This window comes from Manduca sexta, chromosome 23, assembly GCF_014839805.1.
Source record: "Manduca sexta isolate Smith_Timp_Sample1 chromosome 23, JHU_Msex_v1.0, whole genome shotgun sequence".
Taxonomy (NCBI): Eukaryota; Metazoa; Arthropoda; class Insecta; order Lepidoptera; family Sphingidae; genus Manduca; species Manduca sexta.
The window spans coordinates 6,673,218-6,696,634 of record NC_051137.1 but is presented as its reverse complement, the minus strand read 5'-3'; the positions used below and the strand labels follow the sequence as shown (position 1 = coordinate 6,696,634).

The 23,417-nt window shown below is 34.6% G+C and overlaps 1 protein-coding gene and 1 long non-coding RNA gene across 2 annotated transcripts in view; one reads left to right on the top strand and one right to left on the bottom strand.

Annotated features, from left to right (window-relative positions):
- LOC115449696 (E3 ubiquitin-protein ligase mib1-like) overlaps nucleotides 1-23,417 on the bottom strand; it is a 153,937-nt gene that overhangs the window by 120,149 nt on the left and 10,371 nt on the right. The gene's annotated exons all lie outside the window — the stretch shown is intronic.
- Nucleotides 12,280-14,917, top strand: LOC119190327. The gene is made up of 2 exons (XR_005112853.1): nucleotides 12,280-13,619; nucleotides 13,735-14,917. It is a non-coding gene; the product is annotated as an uncharacterized LOC119190327 (long non-coding RNA).

Sequence of the window (23,417 nt, the reverse complement as noted above, 5' to 3'; positions counted from 1 at the left end):
TCATAAATGAGCGAGTTCTGAGGTAGGTAACAAACATACAAAAAAAAAAACATTCACGTCGAATTGATAACGTCCTCCTTTTTCTGAAGTCGATTAAAAAAATTCAAAGATACATGGGCGATGTTTGTCATAGCGATCGCGCATATTTATTTATTTTTACGCACTTTAAATAAAATTAGAACAACATGAAAAACCTATTTAATATGATTCTTTCAATAATATCTTCATTAAAAAAAAATTGTTATATGTGAATTCTTCCTCTCTTACACTGTATGTTTTAGCTCATCTCTTTAATATTGTTTCCGTATTGAATACTAGGTATTATTCGCGGCTTCGCCCGCGTGATAAGATTTTCCTACTGCAAAAGTCTTCAAATCACATACTTCCATTTGGCCACCCGTACGACGCAGTGCTATTTAAAATACATAGTATAAATTTCAATTATTTAAAATAAAAATTTCCCACGGAAGCAAAGCACTGGGATAATGAGTAGCCCATGTATCAATCCAGAACATGATCTATCCGTATGCGAAAATTATCCAAATCCATTTATTTGTGGTTATTTCTAACACAAAATTTCTTATTTGTAATATTAATATGAAATAAGACCCTCGGAAGCTTGGATCGAGTTTTAGGTAGTAAGAAGTATCCATTGTACTAATAAATATTATTAATTGTTAAACAAAAACTTTAATTAGCTACATTTTATGAATAAGGTTTGTCTTAACTAAACAAAAGCTGATAAATTATTCCGCAAGAGTTCCGTCAGCAGTCATCGTAGCTTCAGTCCATAATCACAGCAATTCCGTTTCAACGCGCACTTCTGATAACCGCGCATATCGTAAAACTTTATTCACCGCCTCCAATCCAATTTGTCTTTACCAAAAGTTTCTAACTCAGATACGACGAAAAGTTTCGACTATGACGTGGAAAGGAACGTGCAATACAAAATTTATATTTATAAATAATATTTCCACAAGAATTCATACATTAATCATCGTGCAATATACACGTTGTATTAGATTTAATATGCCCGTAATATGATTTTTACAAATATTTTGCATAGCGTCTTGGCGGTATGCAGAACTTTAGCCAATTTTTTCTACATTAATTTACAAAAGCGCTCTTGCGCGGCGATATTTCCCATAGTCCCAGAGTAATTACATGGCGTCGCTCACAAAGCTTCAAGCCTAGGTATGGGCCCGGGCGCCTGCTTGGATTGTATCTAATACATTTTCGTCTTTAGCAGTTTATAACTTCAGTAGATATATAAACGCGAAATAATTTTTATGAATGCAGCGCGGTTAAATATATAATTAACAATGACCAGTAGATTGTCAAAATCAATTTATTATGGACCTTATTTAATTTTAACATAAATAAGTCCACGTTTATATAAAAAGGAATTATACTTGTTGATCTACCTTATATACATTGTCAAAAATGGAAAAATCAGCTCTTTGTCTTCGCAAACCCAGGAACCCGTTTTGAAACAACAATTCGCTACACTCAAGGGTTAATTTTCACGTTCAATACAATTGCGACTACTCAACGCTTTGTCTTCGTTTATTAAATTATTTTGACCTCATTAACGTACGCACCTAATTTTAAATTACCAATAACTATATCAGTAAATGATGAGAAAGGAGTACTATTCCGTAATCCGTAATCAAAACTTTAAAATGATGTTGCTACTATGTATATTTCATACACAAATCGTGGAGCTCAGGATCAAGTGAGCCGCTCGCTCTCTAGAAATACCGTAGTATATAAAAATATAATAGGAATTTAAATCGGCACTCCGTCCTGTTATCTGTAGGAGTTCGCAATGATTGTAGAGTGCACGCCTCACCCGCCGGTGCCCTAATGAAGCCGTAACGAAGCGAGGAATGGGAAAACCAACAGCGGTATATACCGGCGCAGCTGTTGTTATTGTCATGATCTGTATAAAGAGGACATTCAAAACACTAAAGATTTCTTAGAAAATTATACTAAAAGCTTTTATGGGCTTCCTGAATGAGCCATTTCTCTTTAATATTATTACTACTCAATCTCTTTACCCTTTATTATATATAGTACAGTGTAGTACCGGTTACAGGTAGCATCGACTATTTTTATAAATAATATATGTCGCCTACGTGTGTAAACATTTTAATGGATAATAATAAAAAATTGTCTAATTCCGCAAAAACAGTCTTACAGAATTCCGTTTGTATGTTTTATAGATTTTTTTATTTGTTTATTACATAAACCAGCAAACGAGCAAGTGGCTTCACCTCTTGCGCTCTCTTATTTACCATACGTAACGCAACAGCGAGCTGTCACTTCACGACGGTTTTCTATAAAACAACGGTAGCTACTGTCCCGGTTGAGACAGACAATTTATGGTTTTGACATATATATATCTACAGCATATCTCTACCAGATGTTTATGTAAAAAACAACTTTAAGTATAAAATTAACATCAAGTACTAAATTCTATCTGTGAATAATATTCAAGCTTTTAAGTTCAAAAAATAAAAAATTGTGATTAAAATATAATTTATAATTGGAGACAGCAAGTGTATTAGTGTAGAAATAATTATGATGTACTTGCAACCTTAACGACATTTTAAAAAAGATAAAACCTCTTATAACACATAGCTATCGATACTACAAACGGCGCAGTGCAAAAACTTCAGTAACACAATTACAAATTGACAAGAAGAAACTGCTCGATGGGGAATAACTAAAAAGCGGATTCAGATCACGGCGCGGTGTTAACCGGCACACGAGCTCGATATTCGGCTGATGGTCCCCACGCCGCCGCGCGCCGTGCCGCCGTGCCGCTTGCCGCAGTCCGTACTTATAATCTAATATTCGCAATTTACGAGGATCGCAGAAGGGCTCCGGTGGGAGCTATAGCACTGTCATCGAGCCGACGTACCTGCCGGTTGCATTTACCCTACTTAAGTACGGCTTTTTATGTTATTTATAGTATCTAGTAGTGTCGTTACAGAGGAAAGGGGCATGTGAACTAGAATACGGTATTAACTTTATAAAGATAAATTGTAATTATAAAAACGTAACTCTGGAGTGGACTGAGAATTTACTAAGATTATTTCTTTATTTTATAATAACATACAATATTATTTATTTTCTAAAAATAACCTCTTATTTTTAGATGGTCGCTTTTGCTCGTTGTTATGTACACAAAACTTCCTTAAAACATTATAACATCATAATTATTGTGTTAAAACTCAATAACAAATATTAAGAACTCTTTGTTTTAAAGCCATATAAATTACAAAAGAACACATACGCAACACGTTAGACGGATGACTAGTTGCTACTATTAATTAATTAGTCACTGAGTCGTATTTCAATGTTAATAGATTTTGTTCAGTAAAGGCGAAGAACTTTTTATTTTAAAGTTTCGAGACGTTCGAGAGGCACAGACTGCGACGAACGCGCCGAACACACACAGTTATAATGAAGAAAACTATTACTGGAAGTACTAACAGCTATTGTACGTGCCGATGAAATTCTATAGAGGAGCTCTCACACAAAGTCCTTGCCGGATCTCGTCACACTTAGGTAAATCTCCAATATCCGCCACTACCGAATCCAGGAAAATCCACATGCATAAATATAGTTACGACGCGACATGCGGCATAAGAATACATTTCGCACATTATTTAATTTTCGATATAGGTATGAAATATGAAGATTATGGTACAAGATATTTTAGACGATGATTTAATATTATCTTTTATACTTAAACTTATGCAGATATGAAGAGCAAAATATGAAAATTGTAGGTACATTTCGACGTTAAGGAAGAAACTTAGAGGAAAATTAGAATATTAACTAAAAAAGACGTGAAGAGGCTGTTTTGTTGTTACGTTGCCACAACAATGAAAGTGCTGGAAACTCAAAAATTACATCTATCTCCAAATTTTCCGTTCCCTTTTTTACAGCAACAACGTATTTACGAAAAAAAAGAAATAAAGAAAAAAACAAAATAATCTTAATATCGAATCGTTTACTGCGTTTCTAACTATACTAAGTGCATTCGTCGATTAAATACGTTTGTATTTTCATATAGTACAGCCTTGCAGAGAACATAAAATTTTAATTTGAAATAAAATACTAATCAAAATCTACTTTCGATATTTTAAAAAAATAATAAACATGCTCTAAATTCGTATCAAAATTGTTTGCATATTATTTCAAGTAATTCACCGTGATGTGTCTAATGGATATACCTATATGTAATAGACAAACGGTATCCTTAATGTTATAAATCATTCAAATTAAATATTAATGATACTTACTCTGTAACAAGTAAATGCATGATTTTATCACAAGAAAAGTTTTACAACATATAATCACTACGAGCGTCGCGTGCGAATAGAATATAATTCCACGCAACTAAGGGTGACAAGTAACAATGGATGTTTATACAAAATTATTTTAGATTGGAGACCGGACTTTAGCAAGAAAATATTATAAACAAAAAGATGCACTTTACATCACCCCAATTGAGACGGGTAGAAAAGGAGGCACTGTGTCGCATACACAATAATATACTTGAATATCAGACAATGTGGATGGAACCCTACCAAATAATTATTTTCTTTTTACATTATATTACGTTAGTTAATCTTTAAAAAAATTACCTTATATTCAACTCAATCTACTCTTTGGCCGTAACAGAAACAAGTAACATATTAATGACATAAGCTGTAATTTAGGCGGAAACTTCATTTAACTCTATTTTATAGGCAACCTTTGATACGCATCCCAGGATGCTCAATATATTTTTCAACATGCCACATTACATGCAATATGGGGACACCGATAAAGTATGATATGGTATAAATTATAATGAGCACGACGAACATTGTATCACGTTGGCCACAAGTATTTGTACAAATACCTAAATGTTTCAAATGATGTACAAGACGCAATAAGCAAGCTATAGAATTCAAAAAGCAAATGTAGATTTGATCCCACATTGATGATTGATGGAATTGATCCATAATTTGAGTGTTGTAACACATAATTTGCACATAATTATTGATACAAAAAGGAAGCTAGTATCATCTGTTAGGTGTACAAAGTAGTTATTGTTTATTCAAATGCTAAACCGCTTTAAAGTTGATAGTAACGATGTTTACGGAACTACTTCCTAAAAAGTCGAGAGCCGAACATGAATATGGAATAGCCTTTTGAAATCACGCAAACAATACGAGATAACAAGGGTACGTCCACGTTCAGAATAGCCCAAAGTTTATGTAAATACAACAGGCACAATACAATAAAAGGCTAACGGCGACATATTTACTCAAATTTGAATCCGGGACGTGAGGAGTCACCAGTGTGGTACGTGATCGTTAATAGCATTCAGCCGGGCACGGCACGGGCGCGGGCAGCCTCGCAGCCAGCTTACTAGCTACTCGGCCCAAATCGTTACTCCGAGCCCGGGGCGGGGAAAGATCTATAAATTACTGGAACGACAACTCGTTCCGAGCCAGATAAAGCTACGCCGCAAAACAATGCTTCCACCGAATGCCTCAGTCGTTAGTAAAGAGAACCGTATATCTTTATGAACTGTTTACTTGACAGATTCTGAATTGTTTCTGGTAGACAATCGTTACTGTCCTTTTGTCCAAGATCTTTGAGGTTTTAACAAAACGACGCGCTTACAGCTGCGATAGTTCATTTTTATTTTATCATAGTTTTTAACTTTATTATTTCAATGCTCTGGCGAGAGATACTTTTCTTAACTCGAGATTATTCCCAATTCGGTTTCACAGTCGATGTTCAAAGGCGAATGTTTCTGAACTTCCAATAATTTAATAAAGAAAGTTTAGGAAGCGTGCGTGGCTGGCACGTTCACCGCAAAAAGCCGAAAACTTTGATTCAATTAAAACAGAAAGTTGAGCAAAGAAGTTACGAGCACAGCCAAAAGTATTCAATCGACATCGTAGTTGCGCCTCGCCACGCCGCACCAGGAGGTGATTGTCACTCCTCGCACTATTAACACTGAGTTAAAAATTAAATTCAGTTCTAAATAAGCTGTTACTATCGACAGTCCTTCTTGCCCTCATGGCAGAGATTAAATAAACCCTCAACTTTGGTGTTTTTGATTATAATCTAGTGCTTCTTACATGTAACATATTAGATACTTTTATGGACAAGGTTAAAAAAAGGTGTTGGGTCCAAGGGGACACGGCCGCGAGCCTGCGAAAGTCGCTGGTAGTGTATAAGGGGTGACGAGCATTGTTATGCAAATTGAGGTCGTTATTTCGCTACGAGTGAGGAAAGAGCGCGACAGCGACCTCCCTGCCCGCACCCCATAAGCACCCGCCAGCTCTCCCTTACGCGGAAGACGCTTTGCATAATTGGTAATACAAGGTATACACCTAACTAGACCGAGCGGAGCTTGTATAACATTATTTTACAAAACGAATGTCACTGCCATGTAATTGTCATATATTCGTTTTTTTTTTATTGTAGGAAGATAACAGCAGGAAAATATCAACAATATATTTAGTTGTTGAAGTAAGACCCATGTACATATATTATATATTAATACTTTTGAATAGTAATGTTGCGGTAGCAACGGGACTTCTTATGCAACTACATGCTGTAGTAAGGCCTAAGTGCTGCAGCGCTGATTTTTAACGAGGGGTGCAAGTGGTTTGAGAAAGTTAGCTCAGTTAACAACACGTATAAGTTGATTCTATTAGTCTATGTAATATTATCATACCAAAATAAAGCGATGTAACATTGTAATGGTTAGTTGTGCGGGAAATAAACCATCGTCAGTATATTTAAAATACAATAAAAATAATTATTAGAAATCCGGACGTTTTTTCTCCGGACACCAACTGACCATTATCGTTATATTTGTCAATTTGTCACGCCAATAAAAACTTTTGTAGTAAAGTATCCGGCGCTATATAATAGTAACACAGTAATAAAGCCGTAATCCCGCCTTAAACGCCGTAGGAGATCATTTTTCACGGCGTAATCGACAGAATTTTTCTCTCCTTTTCTAAAATGACTAAAGTTGTGCCCATCATATTCATATTTTCGGCCGAATTATCCAATATAATAAGTTTCAAAAGAGTAAGAGACGACTTTTAAAAGGAAAAGTTCTGCAAAAGCACGTAATGGCTCATCCCGCTCACGATTCCTGCGCTCGAGGCGGAACAGGCAGACCGGCAGCGTCAAATAAGTTTCTAATTGCTTATATTACCAAGTTATATTCGCTCTTGGAAGTAATTAAGTCAGAAAGTTAAAACCACATTCACGTATTTTAACGCAAGTAAAACTGATTTTTATCCTTTGTGCCTTCCTTAAACGCTTTGTAGCGATTGAGATTATTAGTAAGACAAAAGTGAATAATTTAACTCTTGCCGCGTATAATAATTTAATTATTATTCACATTTGAACCGCGCTGGGATGTCATACAAGTACTGTATTGCAAAAGGTACAATAGGAATAAAAATATTGAACCATTAATCTTGTTTCTCGATTAAAGAAAGCTTATTAAAAATAAAGTGATATATTTTAATAGAAGGATTGTAACTTTGCATTAGAAAAGAGTTGTATAAAAATAATATAAGTAAGTGTAAGAATAGGCTAAAGCTCACAATCAGAAGAAATGAGGAAATGTGTATGTCATTCTCGCTTTCAAGTTGGCAATAACGGCGGTGGATATGGAGCGTGCTCATGGCGTTACCGTGGCAGTAAATTAAGTAGAAGCGGGGGGCCGCATGTTCCACCGGCACCTATCTCATGCCGGGATCGCGCACTACTGCTGCAGCGCCGAATAAAACACGTCACTTCAAATCACCTCTTTATAAATTATTCTTTTCCTTTAGTTACCTTTTTTAAATATTATATGGTATAGAAATATTATTTTAATCTTATTTGTTCTTAATTTACAAATTAAAGTACCCATGTGAGGGAACAATAATTAAATCATCCATTTATCAATGAGAATGATACTTATGAATAGAACAGAATCCAAATTTTACAAAAACAAAAATAAAAAGCTGGTTTAAGTTCAGTGTATTTGAAGAGTGTTTACAAGGCATGCCCTAAACATTAACAATCCGACAAAGAAACACAAGACAGTATTCTGAGAAATGGATAGCCGTCCCCATTCAATCACATCTAACAAGTAAAACTCAGTTGATTTAACACATCCGTTTAAGCAAGATCTTGAAAAACACACAAATTTAGCCTATAATTTTAGTTTTTTCTCGGTAATCACAAAAAAACTCCGTTGAATTACAATAATTCTGCAAATAAATAAACAGTTCCGACTGGTGAGCTGTTGCTAAGGTAGGCAAAAACTGGAAATGGTAAAGGACAATAATGGACACAATAGAGTGAAGGTTTGCGGTGAGGGGGGGCAGCAGCGGTCGCTTCCAGCTTTCACTGGGAATTGCTCCGAAAAGGCAAAGTTACGTGTTACCAAAACTACTGGCGACACATGTGGAAAAGAGGTTATACGCTGTCGATACAGCTTAACAAATACGTATGCGATGGTTCAGATTATACAAATGTACACCGTTACAAGCTACAGCCAACGAAATTTTACCCCCGATATTTTGCTACCCTGTAAACTTTAAGCTGACACATGATTGAAATTGTTTTTATTTTATTTTCACAAGCGGAACTGAAATACTAGGTTCTGCTCACGGCTTCGCCTGGTAAAAGAGTTGTCCGGGATAGAAAGTAGCCTATGTCCTTACCAGGGTCGCAAAGTGTGTATGTACAACAAAATGGCGATGTATATATCTCGAAGCGCGCACCTGAGGCATGCGCAACGCGTGCTCAAACGAAAATTCGAGAGCGCGCATCTGACGCGTGCTTGGGCACAAACCATTGGGCATACTTGAGGTAAACTATTATATATTCGAGTATAGTATTATAGCCTACCGGCTACTCGTGTCCCAGGAAAACAGAATTCAAGACGGGTAAAGCAAAGGCTTTATAATATACCTACCTTTTGCCCGCGGCTCCACCCACGTAAAAAAGATTTTCCGGGACAAAGTTTCCTTTATAAAAGTCACGCTATATAAATATATGACAGGATAAGTAAATAGATATGTTAGTAACCTATGTTCTTCTCAGGATCTAAAAGAATGTCCATATCAAAATTTATCTAAATCCGTTGGGTAGTTTTTGAGTTTATCGCATTTAGACAGGCAGAGACAGACGACAGAGGACTTTGTTTTATAATATATTTTTTATAACTTTTTAAGAGGAACAATTACGTCATACATATTTGTTGTGTAACTTTAATCGTTTACTCAGCGAAAATAACGGAAGTTCTGAAAAGTAATATATTTATCCCGGTTTTGCAACATTTTTCATTACTGCTTCGCACCTATTGGTCATAGCGTGATGTAGCCTATAGCCCTCCTCGATAAATCCTTTTTAAAACATTTTTTCAGTTCGAACCAGTAGTTCCTGGGATTAGCGCGTTCAAACAAACAAACAAATTCTTCAGCTTTATATATTGTAATAGTATGGAAGTATACATATTTTCGATTCAATGCAAAGAACATTTAAATCGTTATCGTAATAATAGTTACTTTTATAATTATTTCATACCAAGAAATTTATGAATGAATTGTACTTTTATCCTATCAAACATTAAAAATATATTAGACGCTAAAATCAAAACTAAAGTATTATGAAAGTTATAAATTCGTTGCAGGGAAAATAAGTAGAAAAGAAAGTATCTGAGGAGTAAACAATTTTACTCGGCTGCTAATTAAACTTCATTCATTATGTTGCGCCAACTTTACTGTAACTGTTCCGTTGTTTATCTACATTATAAAACAAACATTTAAATATGTATTTTAAAGCTATTGTCGTATAACACTACGAGTTATGGAGGGAACTGTGGGTCAGGAGCGGAAACAAATTAAAACATTAACAATAGGTAATCCTACGTGCCTAACGAGCTCGCGCCATTATCACCACGCTATGAAATTGTAATTATTTTATTGTTATTGCCGTTGTACCTCCGCCCTCTGCTAACAAAATTATCGGAAAAATAATTTAATATGCGCTTAATTCATTACATTATACTGCAATAACGGTAATACTTTAAACTTAGTTAACAATAATTGCGACGGTGTGTTAGATAATTATGCATTTCAAATTTTATTATGAGTGTTCATGAGCTGTAATAGGTACATATTTTATATTGCAGAACTTTTCTTAATAATTTAATCTTCTTTTTCGTAGCTTATATCGAATTTATATAATTGTAATATTGATGACAACTGGAAACAAAATACGACTCACTTATTGTACCCATAATGCGAAATTCCAAAATTATAAAGCCACTTTATCTACTTGAAATTTGACACTAGGTTCTTTAGGTGTAGACATCCGCTTTAAAAGGATTTCACGAAAATCCATCTCCAAGGGGGTTGAGATGCGGGTTAGGAGGTTGTATGTAAATCCATAACCATTAAGGAAGACATCATAGAATTTGGAAGCATATCATCTTCACAGATTATAAAGGTTATACTTTTAAACTGTACCAAGAAATATTGTTTAAAGGTGTGAAACAAGGTGTAATTTTTTGTTTAACGGAATATTCATTTATTAAATGTTAAGAATAACACTTGAAAGGAATAATTTCTCACAATAATTAATCCCTAGAAGAGTGAAATGACAGATTTTAGAAAAAATCATTTAATTTAAATATACGAATAATATATTCTTATAAGGGTTTAGAACGTAGGTAGATTAATAATCATTTTTTTACTTTTCAATAGTTATTTAAATAATTTTTAAACAGAATCTAATTATGTAATTTTAATTATGCAATACTAGATTTTATTAAGTTTTTTTATTGAATATAATCACTTGATTTTTGCCATCTAAAACTTACAGAGGCCAAAACACATTTTAGCAACTTTGTATGCAACGAGCGTAGACTTTAAGTTAAGTAGGTTATGTTCTTCTAGTATATAGTTTGTTTAAATTACACCTTGAATACAACATTTTTCCCGAAATTGTTGGTAATTCAAATTGAAACAGAAAAGGAAATATAAAATCAAACAAAATGTGTACTCATAAAAACAGAAGCAGTTAGAAGATGGCGCTAATGAGAGGGTATAAAGCGGAACGTCGTAAAGCTGGCGCATTAAGCGCTGCCTGAAGCTGTCCGTAATCTATACGTAGCTGTTTTAATTAGCATCATAGTAATAATAAAACGGGGTTAAAGTTTTCGTGGTCGCTCTGCCCATGTATTTCAGGGCGTGGTGTCGCCGCCTACGTTTCTCTCATAAACCACTTTTTAGCGATAAATACTTAAAACTAATATTTGTCTTTCTTATCTAGTATATTTTTAGCATCTTATATTAATGTAAATTATCCAGGCTCCAAAATATTAACCAAAAAAACAGAAAATACCAATCTTTATCAATCTATATAAGGAATAAAAATAAATAGAAACATCGACAAAGCTTTACTATCTTCTTTCCACATTGTCGACAATTAATTTTTTTCTTGTTAATGTGTATAACACATATGAAACCCTATGTAGCCATTTCCACTTTCCTGATAGTATATCGGTGTCCTCAGAAACGACGGTACGAAACAAAAAACACATCGGCACAAATGGATGCAATATCTACAACACGTGGACGTATGCAACCGTACGTAGTGGCAGTGATAGTTACTAGCGAGCTAACATGGCGCGCCATGAGGGTGGACATTAAAGTGGAGCGTATCGCTGTAAAGTAAATCTCGCCGGGCACGGCGCATGATAGCTCCACGATCGCTTTCCTACAACCTCTTGTTTCACGCACCGCTTGGAACCGAAGCGCCACAACATTAGTACTCTTAGCAAGCTTGTATAGTGTATAATTAATTGTTTATACAATATCGTGAAATAACAACAGATTAGGACATAAAGGCCTACATAATAAGCACAATTTAACCGTTAAGGCCCTTTATTTTATTTTTAATCAATTAAATGACGAAACGATCGAGCCGCCTCATAGTTCATTATATTTCGTGCCCTAACTGCCCATATACTCGCAAAGTCGCGCTAAGTAAAAAAAAAAAACATTTTTAGTCTCTTTCTGGGTTTTGAGTTGACAACAATATTTCTTTAACTATATGCCAAATTTCAGACGACGAGGTTGTAACCATGAATGAAGTACTAAAAAGTTACACACAAAATGATAGTAATGTTTATAGCAGGGATGTTATGGAGCTCCGTAACCGTAACCGAAACTATCGGATATCCGAAATAAAAATATATCCTTAACCGTAACCGAATCCGTTATAAAAGTTTCGGATACGTTACGGATAATATGTTACGACTGTTTTACCGCTCGCACGCCACGTGAATCTTGCATAGTTTGTTATGACGACTCCCGGTTATCTGGCAACCCTAGTTATGACTAGAAAATAGAAATAACAGTATGTGCCTGAAGGACATGTATCCATAGCTAAAAATAAATAAAAAAAAAACATAACCTCATTCATAAGTAGTCATTATAATTCTCTTTGGTAGTCATTTCTTTATTTACGCGTAGGTATTTAATTAAATAAAGTGTAAAGGTCTTGTATTACGTACTAAATTGATTAATATGGGCAAAATGCGTCCAAAGTCTAGTTTAATTTGGTCATTTTTTGATCACGTTAATGTAGATTCCGCAAAATGTAAACATTGTGATAGAAACTTCTCACGAAAAGGAGGCGGTACTACCTCACTAAAATTTCACCTCAAATCAAAACACAGTGATAAGTACAAAGAACTTTTGTTGCTGGAACAAAATAACCAACAAAAACCGCATACATCCAAACAGCTGACACCTTTACAAGAGTGTCGAAAACAGTTGTCAATAACAGAGTCTTTAAAAATAATGGTACCTGGGATGAAACTAATACCAAACAAAAAGAAATTGATAGATTGGTGGCCGAAATGATTACGTTACAAAACTTGCCATTAAGCTTTGTGGAAGGTGTGGGATTTCAAAGATTAATGCAGGTAGCATTACCACGCTATCGTCTTAGAGGTCGGTAGTATTTCACAAATTTACTGTGCACTGATATCTACAGTAAAATGAGATTAAAGGTTCTGGAATTACTCAAACAATTTGAAAAGTTGTCATTCACGACAGATGTTTGGTCCGAACCCAGCGCAAATGTCTCATTACTTAGCCTTACTGCTCATGGCATCACGAATACATATAAAAGAGTTTCTATAATACTTAAGTGTGAACAATTAGAGGGTCGCCATACAGGTGAAATTATAGCGAATAATTTGAACAATATTTTGAAAGACTGGAACTTAAGCGCGGAATCAGTTCATTGTATTTTACGCGACAGAGGTTCTAATATAATAAAAGCTATGAGTATGGCTAATTTCACTGATGCGAACTGTACTATTCATCAACTACAATTGTGTGTTCGATTGGCGATGGAAACCGAAGAATTTCTCTCGCCAGTGATAACAAAGTGCAAAAAATTGCGACTCATTTCAGTCATTCCCTAATTGCACAAAATGAATTGAAACAAATTCAAATTGAAAGACTGAACCAATCAGGACTAAGTATACTTCAGGAATGTTCCACCCGGTAAGGCTTTTTTTAAATTAAAATATGCATGTATTTATCCAAACCCATTAAGTACAACCTATGTAAAGATATTTTTTGTTTCATTTTATTTATCACAAGTTTTATTTTTTCGCAGTTGGAATTCGACTTATTATATGATGTCAAGAATATTGAAATTAAAAGACTCATTAGTGCTGTATTCAGGAACGCATGCTATACCAATTCTTACTGCTGATGAATGGATCGACTTGAAAAAGTGTATTACCGTACTAATGCCATTTGAAGAAATTACAAAGGAGTTAAGTAGTGCTACTGCAACAATAGCTTCGGTGATTCCATTAATCTATACTCTTAAAAATACATTAGAAACAGAGAAGTATAAAGAAGACACTTCTGACAACTTTAAATTAATGATTACAAAAATGATCCAGGACCTCAATATCAGATTTCAGGACATTGAAAATAATAAAATATATACAATAGCTACTTATCTAGATCCACGGTACAAGCTCAAATTTTTTACTGAAATTACGAAGGAACAGGTGCGGTCAGAGATTTTGGAAATCTTTGGGTGTTCAAAAACTTCACATGATGAAGGTCCTTCTTCACCTAAAAGATCACGTAATGAGCTAGCAACAACAAGCTCAAGCAACCAATCACGCATTCAATCTTGTCTAGCTGAAATATTAAGCATAAGTGACGAGGAAGAGCAAAATATAGATTGTGCTGATGAAGTGTACCATCAATTCATTGTTAAAAAGACATTACTAACTGAATACAATAGAGAGAAAAGATTGACACTCACAGAAGATCCACTTCTATGGTGGAAAAATCATACCAAGTATCATAGCTTAAGTAATTTAGTAAGACAGTACCTGTCTCCACCTCCTGGCAGTGTACCGAGTGAGCAGCTTTTCAGTGCTGCTGGGTTAATTTATGACCCTTTAAGAAATCGACTTTCTGGTGATAAGGCTGCAAAATTGCTTTTTATTAAATATAATCTTCCTTTGCTCAGGTTTGACTATTAGAACTATGATTAGGTGATAGACAACTTCATATTTTGTTATAGTTTCATTACTCATAAAAATAATTAGGAAAACGCTTGTTATGTTATTACATAATATATAATAAATATGATTTAAACTTATTATTATATTATTGATATTTATTTTTAATATTTAAACTTATTGCATTTTTAGTAGACTCAACTGAAAATTGAGTAGGTAGATATAATAATAACTTACCTATATGACTGATTGTCATACCAAATGATAACCTAGACTAGATAGAACCTAGAAATAAAACCAAATTGTCATATACTATTTTTATTTTACTTTAATCTAATATCCGTAACCGAAACTATCCGAAACTACCGGATAATCCGAAATAATTACATATCCGTAACCGTATCCGTAACCGATATAATTTTATTCCTATATCCATATCCATATCCAGATCCGAAATTCCATATCCATAACATCCCTGGTTTATAGGCATACGATGGAATAGCTACTGTACAGAATCTAAAAGTAATTTGTACGTTACCATAAGGATATTATTACAGTGTAAATTTATATAATAGATTAGGTAGAGTGGACCGTAAGCGGCGAGATAGTGTCGCGGCCGCGCGCCTGCTCGCGAATCGCACGGACCAGCGGCGGCATGGCACCCGGTCTCGCGGGAACCGAGAAGTCCCCTAGGATGGCATTACATTTCGCTATAAATTTCATCCACAGCCGGCACGGAATACAATTCAACTTGCGTTTTTTTTTCAATACGTAAAGCTTTTTTGTTTTTACTGTCTTACGTACTTCCGATCGAAGGGACAGTCGGAACACTCGATATTAAAAAAGTTTTTCTATAAAGACTTCGTCCATGGACCAACCGAACATTCCAATACAATTAAGGGCAATCCCAAAAAACACAGCTGTATCTTTAAATGATCGAGAACACTTTTGTATTTTACGTTATATATTTTAACACCTTTTTTACCTCGGCATAGTTGTATGACGTGCTCGGTACGACACCATTACTGGGTTCGACTCCCTGGTCAGGCAAGAGTAATATTTCATTTTTCTTCTCAACATCAGCCGGTAGTCTGGAATTGGTACCCGATATAGCTGGACCGATATGATAGACTCGCTCTTTTATCACATCATGGGACGCACCTCATAAGCCAAAATCGGATGCTCTGTTTGCACCTTTGCGTACCCCTCGGGGATAAAGGCGTGATATGGGTGTATTTACGACTAGCAATGTTTCTGAATTCGGGCTAATGTTTTGGTGGGATCGACATTTTTGCGGACGAGGAACTTATTGGTGGTAAATACTTCGGTAGTTTTAGGTATACATATTATGAAAAGAAATAAATCCAAAATTATTTTTAATTTTATATCAGGGCACTCTTCAAATTATGCTATGTTTTTTAAAACATTTACTTTAATTTTTTTACACGCTTTCCTTACTGGCTAGTTATTATTACCTACTATTTTCTTATTGATGCGGAATAATAGCTCTCATTTTATAAATATCAAACAGCATAGTTAAATTATAAGAAAAAATCGGCTAAATCAAAAACATCGCGGAAAATAAACGCAAAAGTAGTAACCGTTTATTTCAGCACAAGCAATTACAATAGTTTAAGACGAAAAAGGGATCAATTTAGAACAAGAATCATGGCAACATTTATCCAACAAAATGTCGTTAGCCAGGTCAGGTGGCACACGTTGAAAGCTCTGAAAGCATTCATAAATTCTGGAGACGAGGCTGTGTAGGACGCAGATGGCGCTACTAACGTGCTCTCGTAGAAAGCCTATTCTCTCTAACAAGAAACGATGCGTTTATAATTATTATTTGTGACAACTCACAATTTTTATTAAATTATCAACGTATAAAATTCAATTTGTTCAGAATTGTTGAAAAAAATATTTATCTTGGCAAGGATGAGATGAACGTTTGGTTTGTTGAAGCAATATGTGTACGAATGAAGATACAGAAACGGCTAACGAAGTAAACAATCGACACGGACTACTCGCGTCAGACATTCGTTCTAACGCATTATAGTGGCAAGAAAATATATAAGCTGCTTCAGTTTGTTTCTTTATTTTTTATACAACGAACGTGGACAAATATTGGTTTTTTATCTTTATTATTAAAATTATGTATTAGTAAGTACGCAAAATAACTTCCTAATTATTTGGAGATCGAAACGAATCTGCGCTTCTAAGAATAACATGAAACATAATAAGTATTTTTTTCTTTATAACTGCTTAATTATATTGTATTTTCATAAGAACGTATAAAATAAATGAATCATAACGACTAAAAAATATGTAAAATTCTTAAGAGATTTTTCAATAGTCAGATAAAAGTTATCCAACAAATAATTTATAACCTGATTGAATTTAAAAGAAATATTTTTTTTTCCATATGTGATTAACTTTTTTATTTTTTGATCCAGGTTATGTTGAGTTTTTCATACGAATATATTTAATCTGATGATAAATCATAACTTATTTTATATGAGAACCTATGCCATCGTTAGTCAATTGAAATAGCATACATTCTTATATGCTTAATGTCTAATATATCTATAATAAAAAAACAATTTTATAAAATATAAGTTTTTTAATGTTTCGCAAAACCAAATTAAACGTTATTGAAATATTTAGAGCGTGCACTGCAATCATATATTGTAGGAAGGCACAAATAATTTGCACGATACGAGGTGTAGCCGTAGACTATTCCGCATTCCATGCGTACGCCTGTAGCTGAGAGCATGGTTTGCCGCCTGCGAGCTCCCTAACCGACAACGCCGACACAACACTGAGTGGCACGTCGCTTGCATTCCACTCCACTACCTCGGTGTAATATTTCGTGTCGAATTTTGTGAGAGCATGTTTCTTTTTGTAAAAACGCAGCACAGATACCGCCATTCGGAATACAAAACCGTCATGACTATCTGCCTATTCTTTGTCACTCGACGTAGCTGGTAACTTTGTTCGTTATTTAATACACACAGTGACTTTTTAAAACGAGAACGACAGATAACGGCAATGACATGACAATTTCAACGTTCAGAGCACACAGAAAGTTTGATGATATATTATCGCCGGCGACAAATCTAAAAGTTCTCTCCCTAAAGTAGATGAAAGGAAGCAGGAGTGGAACGCGTTATTTACGACTCTTAATTCCGGCACAACGGTTTATGCAGGAAACCTACCTGCAATCGCCTCTGCATTGTAGACGACTTTGCCCGTTATATGAATACAAATTTCACTTTAATAATTTTTACAATTTGACTTTAATAATTAAAAATGTTGTGGAAGAAATCTTATGATCTCAGTTTACTTCTTATTGTCTTCTTACTAATATTATTAATGGGAAACTTTATGAAAATATTTCAATGTTTGTATGAAGTTTATCGAGAAACAACTTGGATAAAATTTATCACACAGGTAGACCATGTCCTGAATTAACATATAATTGACTGCTTTTCTAACCTAGTAATTTTGCTCCCTTGGAAAATAATATATTTTTTTAAATACCTGGTGCTGAGCGTTTCACACTCGTTTTAGCAACTTTTGTAGTGGGAAAGGTTTTAGACCCGTGCGAGCCCGCAACCAACACCTATTCGAAAAAATAATAATCATAAAACTTAATTACTCACATCCCATTATTGTAAACTTGATAATAATAACTAAGTATGCAGACAGAGGAAACTTTTACTGAAGAAGCACCAAAATAGATTTTTATCAAGGGAGCTAAGTTTGCAGCATTTACTGGGACATAAAACGTTACTTAGCAAGCCACAAATCCTCGTAATACCAAGCCGAGATAAAACAGTGGGCTCGCGGTACGAAGCTCCGTTCAAATTTTTCACCTGAGGGCTGCGCGCCGCCGCCCAATGCCGCTAAAGAATGTGTGCCACACCATATATATTACTCACACATGAATTATGATGCTCCATAATGAAACCTTGGCTGACTTATAACCGCAATATTATATCTCTTTCAAATTTAACTTGAAATTATAATCTCATTTCTATTATTATGAGTTGCAGTTTTACATAGTAAGGAATATAATAATTATAAGATACACTCGGATTATAAAAACTGTATTTAGTCGTATGCCATAAAAACATCCATGTTTGCCGATTTGCTCATTCAAAAGCGCATTTTGGTTGTTTAAACGAAGTTGTGGACGCGAACGAAGCTTCGCATCCGAGATCAACAAACAGAGAAGAGTAATAAAGCCATTAATTCCGCTTTACGTGCAAATAACATAAATCAGACTGTAGCGCCTCGCGCCACAAGAGCGCTCCGAGCGGCACGCAGCCGCGGCTAAATTAAGCTCCTGTCATACGTCCTCCCGACTCACGTTTATGGAGCCTTATACTAACATGTTATAATAAAACTTATAAACGATAGCCCTTCACTTACTACTCAACTATACAACGTCAGATTACAATACGCCCTATAATAAGGTGAGCCCATATTTTTGTTGTATGCTTACGGTTTTTTATTATTCATCTACATAGTAGATATGGCAGCAAAGGCAACCTTAATCGTTGTAGATACAAGAAAAGTTTTGGCAGTTTATTTATTCAGCGTATATTATTATATGATTTTTTTAAATCAAATAATAATTAAAAATAAACATTATTTTTAGGATCCATAGACACCGCTAAATACTGTAATATGGTTGCTTATCGGATAACTACGATAAGAGGTAGAAAAAAAGCACCGTTGGGAACTAAAATAATGACCAAAACAAGCTAAGCCTTAAAATGATGTACTTTGAATCATTTGTTTGTTATAAAGTCGCGGAAATTCTACCTACTTATACATACAACATCAATATGCCATTTGCAAAACAGAAATACTCATAAAACGACGCTGAACCTACAACTACTCGACTATTTCATCCATTATTTCAAAACATTAACTTAGACTTTCAATGTACTGAAAGGAAACGAAATGCATTCCGTAGACTCGTGGAGGAATAACAACGATAATATTATTGGCAATAGCTTCGCCCGCCGCCCCGCCGGTTGGACTCGTTCCGGGGATTAACGAAAATTAGATTTCAATAAGACGCTTGAGACGAGGCGAGGAACAGACCTAAGTCGAAGCTGGGTAATGCACAGACAGTCACGATCCACCTTTTAATGCAACGTCAGCTCGCAGAACTTCGGCGCCCGCTTCGCCCTCATCTACAAGAATATTAGTCAAATTCCGGCGACCCATCTCATTCTTTCAGGTTTTGCCTATTTCTGTTTTTAATAGTTCCGATTTTTTTATTAGTTTAGGAAACCCTATATTATTGAAACGGATATTTTATTTTGTATTTTTATGTTCGTTAACCGCTACAAACGAAAACATAATTTAACTTTTTATATACGTATAATAACTTGAAATTTTGTGTCGGTGCCTAATTGAAATTGATCACTGTTATCGTATATTTGTTCGGGAATTCACTTACCTTAGCTAGCAATTTCATTTAGGCACCGACTCCCTATATAATATTTATGTATGAATATATAAAGTTAAATGTACTTGGTTTGTAGTGAATTTTGAAGTCTGTTTTTTTTTTAAATTCTTTTTGTTAGTTAACACTGCATTTGATGTTAGTTATTGAATAGTTTCATTGGCTATCTCCAAAGATCTTCACCAATTCCAAATATACTAGGTATGTACTAAAACCTTTCCTGAACAATATACATTTAAAAAGCGAAAACATTCAAATCAGATCGATCCGAATCGGATAACTAGTTTTTGAGAAAATCGTAGACATATAAATTTACATGCGAATACAAAATACAGAACATCTGTTTGAAATAGGTTAAAAAGATAAGAAATGATTTTTTTATACGATTTAAGTAATAATAATAATTTAACTTTTAGATTCACTTTTCATTTTGAAAGTATTATAAATCGTGTCTGCAATAATTTTTTCACAGCACAAAAGATTTCAGTCCGAGCCAAAAATCAACACTATAAATCAAAAACACGACAGCAGCAACACGCCTAATACAAAGAACAAATATTGAAACATCTTCGCAAGTTTTATCCTGCAACACCGTGAACAGACGTTCACACACCTTTTTATAAAATACTTACGTAGCGAAGGGTAACTTATACTGAACTAATTTATAATAGCAACATATTTAATTACTCATCTGTGATGAAAAATAAAAATAATTTTGTAGCTTTTATCTTTTTAAACTATATTTATCCTAATAATACTTTCAATATCTTTTTTCATCAAAAAGATGTTTCTATTTTCTGTCCATTAACGTAAACGTTACTCACATTAAACGTTGTGTTAAATTAAAAAAGGGTAGGTCGCTGGACAGTACAAAAAAACTACCGAGCACATACGAAAAAATAACAGTGACATTAAGCACAGGGAGATGTTCTGAATAAAAAAGGCGCATTCCATATAAATTATTGCCCCGTTTCGGCCGTTTCGATTCAAATTGAAAGGCCATCTCTGTATAGAGATTTCTGTAACCGCAAAGGAAGAGAGAATACAAATAGGCATATAAACGGAAATGAAATAGCTTCATGAATCGTATGGACGAGTCACATCGGGATGCAGTATATCAAGGGAGGAGATTACAAAGAATTTATTGTTACAATTCATTGGTGAAACTAATCGAGCGACGCTTCGGGCTGCTGGAAGGTTATATGCGTTCGTACCATATTTTAAATTGTATAATTTACATCTTGACCGTATTTACATTACTTATTCATTACATATTCGTAATCGGTTCACGTTCTGTTTAGATAGCTCCCATAATTCTCACAGGGACGCCGTGCGGCTCGGAGAAACAATAGCAGATTATCAAACAAAACGACGGAAATAGTCACGCAATAGAAGAAATAGGGCGCGGGTTAAGGGTCTGTGCGATACCCATCCCGCGTCTCGAATGCTAGATGAAGCAAACTACCGAATTGGCCTTTTCGATTATAAGTCGTTCCGTATTAGTATAAAATAGCCATAAGTCATTGACGTTCCGATATTTAAATGGAACTTTTTAAATTCTATACGTCCCTGCTATAATTTGGAGGACACATCATTTGTTCTATATTGGACATTGATACACATGTCTGAATACACTACTATATACAGAGAAACAACTTACTTATATGGATGGTTCAATTGTTCGAAAACGACTACTTTCAGGAAACGTACTCCTAGTTCTTTGCGTTTAGACGATTGCATAGAGAAACTTGAACTCGAGGCGCTTTGTAAATGTCGGCTTTGTAGAGTGGCTTACCCTCGCACACGAACACAGTATGTGTCGTAACAAAATCAATAAGCTTATTTGTTTATTATGACATTATGCTTTTTTGACTCGAAATACAATTTCGTTCTTTAAAAACATTACTATTTAGCGCGACAGACTTTGCTTGTGCAGATTTTAATAAATTCGTTTGTGATAATTTTGTAAATTTGTCAAAAACTTTAATATTTTTTATTTATTTAACTATAGAATAAAAGAAAAAAAAATCATATCAATCGTTTGAACCGTGCGTTATAGTCGCAAGTTCATACAACAAAACACAATTAAGTATTTCTTTTATTTTCCCATTGCTCTTGCAAACATTTTCATTTGTTTCCATAAAAAAATATTGGAAATATTACTAACATTTAAAAATTATATCACTAATAACAATAACACTAAAAGTAAAGACTGGCGTTATATATTTTATTAAAATATTTCTAACGGGTCTAAGAAAAAGTTCTAACAAATTTTAAAAATCTCAAAGTAATCGTGTGGCTCTGCAGTTATTCTTCAGTCCTGGCTACAAAATCTGGATGCCTTTCCAAACAAAGACCCTGTTAATAGTATCGTGCCACGGATAAACAGCGAGACACCGAGTTTGTGTTGAAAAAATAAAGGCGCGACGACGCCCGAATAAATGAGAGCGGCGATAAACAGGAGGATCCGTTCCAAGCGGAGGGTCGATACCGAAATACATTATTCCCCGATCCGAGTGTTCCGATTCAAATTGAAAGAGCACCTCCAACATGAGATTTCTCAGGCGGCGAGTGGGCGCAGAATATAAATCGACGCATAACCAGAAATTGAAGGGCTGTGAATTTCCGTTTCGTGGTGAACAGTCGTGCTCAACTATTACTCTTCAAACATATTAAACAAATACTTTATTTCAATGTTTTATATAAGAATATTGTACTCTTCGCAATAAAAGAGATATTCGGAATAATAACTGCGTAGAAACAAATTACATTAATAAATCTGATTCTGCAGTTCTAGGAATAAAGTTCGATCTGTTTTGCTTAAAGAAAATCTGATTTTAATGAGCAAGCTATAAGTGTTAACCACATCATGGCGGAATGTATTGTTGTGAAATTTATAATGAGTCGGCTGCCTTTAGTAAATTAACTCATTATTTTTATAGTTCCTTAAAGCACAGTAATAAAGCGTTAAATAAACTTATTTATACTGTTATTGTGTTGTCGGTCACGTCGCTAACAAGTGAACATAAACTTATTTCAACTCATTGTAGGATACATTTATTTATATAGCATGAAGGGACATATTCCTCCCCTCATCGTATATTCTATCCCATTCGCAACACGCCCAGCTGATATTTACGTAACAAACGCCTCGGCTGACTTCTGACACGGTTTCTTAAGGCACGGATATATATAAAAACAATATCATATTAAATACATGTCGCCATACACATAATATAATATGAATATGTACGGGTATATTATGTTTTACATATTTTTTTACGTTTCTATATAATTAGATAAATGTGATTTGAGACATGCTGATTGAAG